Source organism: Sinocyclocheilus anshuiensis, unplaced genomic scaffold, assembly GCF_001515605.1.
Source record: "Sinocyclocheilus anshuiensis isolate Anshui unplaced genomic scaffold, SAMN03320099.WGS_v1.1 scaffold3070, whole genome shotgun sequence".
NCBI classification, from domain to species: domain Eukaryota; kingdom Metazoa; phylum Chordata; class Actinopteri; order Cypriniformes; family Cyprinidae; genus Sinocyclocheilus; species Sinocyclocheilus anshuiensis.
In genome coordinates, this window is record NW_015537928.1 from 82,714 (window position 1) to 87,684 (window position 4,971).

General features: G+C 36.7%; 1 protein-coding gene across 5 annotated transcripts in view; it reads left to right on the plus strand.

Moving 5' to 3' along the window:
- The window catches only part of LOC107657705 (gephyrin), a 97,972-nt gene that overhangs the window by 44,923 nt on the left and 48,078 nt on the right, over nt 1-4,971 (plus strand). The window lies entirely within an intron of this gene.

Genomic DNA, 4,971 nt, shown 5'->3' on the forward strand with positions numbered 1-4,971 from the left:
TTATTAATTAATTTGTTATATATATATATAATACATACAGAAAAATAGATTTTTTAAATAAATAAATTAGATAAATTACAGTACAAATACATACTTCAGAATTGCTTTGATTAAAAAGAAAAAAATCTGTTCCATGGAAAAACACACATTTATGTATATGGATGAATAAATAATGACAAAAAGTTTCAAATGAGGATATGCCCCTTCTCTTCCTTCACCTCTCACATATACGTTTACCCTCGTTTACCGTGTTAACATTGTGGCCAATCCTATTACAGCTCCTTCCCATGAAGCTCCGCTGATAGGGTCGTGGTATTAATCTCCATTACCCATCAACCCCAGCCACGGAGCACTCCGCTGTCACTGCCGCTTTGAAGTCCAGAAGCTGAGTCGATAAGGGGATTAAACTTTGAAGAACCACTTTATGCTCGGTCCAGCTCAGCTACAGCACGCCCCCTCTCCCTTCCTAAATAAAAGCATCCCTCCATCCCACGTCCACGACCTATAAAAGCAGCCTCCTCACAGTGACTCTCTTCTGGACTCAGTCTGCCCTTCTTGCTTTTAAAAAGGAGACAGACCCAGGCCACAACGCCACAGGTTTAGAAAGACTCTGATCCATAGAGAGATTCTGCAAAACCTTTAGATCGCAGCGAGAGTTTTAATATAGGCAAATTGTTAACATTTAAGTAAACTGAGTGAATATGAAACAGGACCACAGACCTCAGCACATCTGATAAAATGGGATGTGTGTACCCAGTGTTTCAGTTTGCACTAGAATGTCACACGTGTCACACACGAACACAATCCTCAAAGGGCCATGAATTGTTAAAATAAATACAGTGGGTGTTTCTTCAACCTTGGGCACTTTCCTAAAGTCCTGAATGTTTCCACTACATCTACAATGATGCACAGGGTTTAGCAGAATTAAGCGATTAAAAAAAAAAAAAAATTGGCCGATTCATTTGTCTTGCTAATGTAGCTAGCATTTTATGTATTCTACATACACATGATTAATCACATTTTCACACTTTAATTTGACAAACTTGTGGGATTGTTAGAAATTACATAGTTTACTTATCACATGTCTCAAATGTCTCAAAGTAAAAACCCCATTTCTTTTCTCCATAGGGAAATTGTTTTAACTTATAAACCTTTAAAGACAGGCCTATTGTCTTGTTAACCAATTGTATATGCTTTTGTTAAAGCCATCAGTTCACATTGTTTCAACTTATTTGATAAATAATCGTGTTTAACGGCAGAATTCCAGGTGAAAAACTAAATTACCAATGATTACAAAAAAAGACCTCCACCAATAAAGCTGTGTCCACCAAAGCATTTTTAGCCAGCTGAAAATGCCAGGCGCTCTACTGAAAATTCCCAGCTGTGAGTGCTTGAGAGCGATTCTACAGCCCCGTTCACACCAAGGATGATAACTATAAAGATAACAATAAAGATATAGTTCTAAAAATCATTCTCAGTATTAAAGAATAGTCGAGTCCACACCACAACTATAACGATAAAGGCACAGAGAAACGATATCGTTAGAATCACTTTCAGAATTATTTTTTCCAGCTGATGAATGATAAAAACATTGACACCCAATAAGAATCCATCCTAATATAACGTGCTGGAGAATTTAAAGGTGCTGTATGTAGGATTGACACCGAGTGGTTGAACTAGGTATTGCAGTCCAAATTCAAAATATAGGAGAGGGTTTTTTCACCCGGCCCCTCCTCCTCAGACTTGACGCACATGCAGGTTGCCAGATTGACGACACCAACAGGAATGACCGCACTTGACGATGAATGAAATGAAATAAGTTGTGTTTTCCGCCAACTGGCAACCCGGGGTGCCGAAATCCAAGGGGGTAAACTGGCAGTGGGCGGGTTTCACAAGCCAAAACAGAGACCGACATTCCGGCCCGGAACGCACATTTTGAAAGGAAAAATAACTGACTGTAGCATTGTTTTTCAGATAAACAAGTATGTTAGCTTAGCATGTTTCTTAAATATCTGCAAACATATTATGGTATTTTTATGCTTTAGTAAAGTCAAAAACTTACATACAGCACCTTTAAAGTGGCAGACGAGCGTGTGCATAGAATAAACAGATTAAATTGTCCGCTGGTGTGGACGCTAATATCTTTATCTTTATAGTTATCGTTCTTGGTGTGAACGGGGCTTAAGACGCAGAGGTTTTTTTTTTCAGTTGAGATGCTTTGGCTGTTATTATACGGAATTTCTGTGTAGTGTAACTGATTCTGGATCTGATTTAGCAGATAGTTTATTTATGAATATAAAGTACTTGCTCTGGACCTTGTTTTAAATGGTTTTGTTGTTGTTGTTGTGCTTCTTGTTGTCGTCTTTTGCTGTTGTACAAGGAGGATGTGGCAGTTGGTCGTGTGTAATTTGTCCCGCCCATCCTCTACTGTGATTGGACGGCTGAAAAGTGACAATGAGTGCTGCATTGTTCCCAAAATTGAACATTCTTCAACTCTCTGTGCCAAAAAAAAATAATCGCTGAGCGCACAATGCTAAGTGGGAAGAAAATTCTCAGCGCCTCGTCACGCTCATGCCGTTTTAAAAAACGCAGCGCTTCCATTGAAAACAATTAATTTAAAAAATACGCTAGTTTTCTTTGTTTAGAATGTCATAATCATTCGCATTTTTTGTAATGGATTTTCTTTTCTTTCTTACTTTTTCTTTCTTTCTTTCTTTCTTTCTTTCTTTCTTTCTTTCTTTCTTTCTTTCTTTCTTTCTTTCTTTCTTTCTTTCTTTCTTTCTTTCTTTCTTTCTTTCTTTCTTTCTTTCTTTCTTTCTTTCTTTCTTTCTTTTTCTTTCTTTTTCTTTCTTTCTTTCTTTCTTTCTTGTACATAATAAGTGCATTGTACCAAGTGATTAATTTAAATGTAAGCACATAGTAGTTAAGGTTACTAAGGACATTTTTTTTGTAAAAATGTAAGACGCTTCCAAAACAGCTTTAATTTTGTTTTTGTAAAAATGTAAGACGTTTTCAAAACAGCTTTAATGTGACAAAAAAACAAAAAAGTTGTGTGAATTTGAAGAAACACCTGTGTTTTTGATTTGCACTAGATTTGAACACACATCAGCGATACCTCTTAAGTTATATTCATTAGATGCATTGCACTTTGATCTGTTGAACACAACAAAATAGAAACCAAGCAACTGGAAATAAAAGTTATTTTGCTTTGCTTTATGAAGTCAAGCACAGTTAGGACACAGTGTTGCTGTCCAAGTGATTTGTAATGCCTTATCTCTGAAAAAGGGCTACATTGTATTCTACCGTTTTCTCGAGGAAACTGGACATGAAATATGTCCATCTGCTTTTACAGTGATGTGGCTTCACATCACACATCCAATACTGGCATGTTCCTGTCTGGTCAGAATGTCTGAGTCGCCCATCACTCTTTCTTTGAGCTCAGGTGCCACTATTTCTACAGAGCAGCACGCTCTGATCTGGAGCGTCAGCGCACACACATGTGCCTCACCTTGCACCGGGAAGACAAAAATAGACCATCCCTACATGCACCAAGAGGACATGAAGTAGCCTATGGACTTCTGATGTCTCCACACATTAATCTTCGTTTTAACTCTGAGTCACCAAAACGGAGAGATGCAACCACATCAGACCTGCGGGGGGAACACTCCACTGCATCAACCCTCCCTGGACCGGTCTCCATCCCCACTGCCATCCTTTCCTTCATTATTATTAATGTCTCTTGTCAGAAGTACTTAAGAAATGCAGTTTAAGAGCAATCGAGTTTGGCCACCTGTGCTAAGTTCACACGCTGTGTCCTTATCGGACTTCAGCGCCTCAAAATGGAGGATGTCCAACTGTATTAGAAATTCCATTAAGTTGGTGTCAATTTGGTTGGCCTGTATGTCATCCTATTAGGGGATTCGTATAGATAGTGGCCTGTTACGTTGGAGGAGAACAAAAGGGATTTACGTGGTAAAGACCTCACATTACCGCTAAACGGTACACTCGAAGCTTGAGGAGCTAGAGAATGTTGAACTCTGAGGAGGTACAACAAATTAATAGTTTTTTTGTAATTCTACTGTTCAAATGTTGAAGGAATAGCTCAGATTAGATATTATTTAAGCACCAGAATGGGTCAAATCAAATGTTGTATAAAATAAATGAAAAAATACTACTACAGTCAGGAATTTTATGTTAGCATGTGTGTTGATTTAACAGTATGTAATTTTTTCATTATGCCATACATGCAACATGCAAGTGTTATTTTTGTAATTGTTAAAATTATATTTTGTTCATTATACTGAATGTTACACAAAATGACTTTACATGACACAATATAATAACAGAATGAGAATTTATTTTATTTAAAATTAGCCTTTTAATCTTAATTTTATTCATATCAATTTTATATTCTGTTCTATTTATCTAAGTGTACATATTTTTTAAAATTATTAATATATGCTGTTTGCTTATTTGCTTTGTTTTGTTTTGTGTTGTGTTTTGCTGTCTTGTTTTGTTTTGCTTTTTTGTTTTGTGTTGTGTTGTGTTTTGCTGTCTTGTATTATTTTGTTTTGTTGTGTTGTGTTGTGTTTTGTTTTGTTGTTGTGTTTAGCTTAGTTTAATTTAGTTTGTTTTGTTTCATTTTGTTTTGTTTGAGTTTCTGGCTCTTTTCCAGAAAAGAGAAAGCTCCTTACTGCCTAGTAGTAACTGCCATTTAAGGCAGCTTGTTACTAAGCTAACAATGTAATACTCATAATAAATATAAATAAAAATAAAATTTTCTCTAAACGTGTCATGATTATGTCTCTGTAGAATTGAGTTTGAGCATATCTAAAAGGTCTTTTCACTTTTTAATTCTTTCACTTGCTTCATCTGCATCTCTGTCTTTTCTCAGGAGTGCTTCCAGTTCATCCTGCCTGCTCTGCCGCATGCCATTGACCTGCTGCGGGATGCCATAGTGAAGGTGAAGGA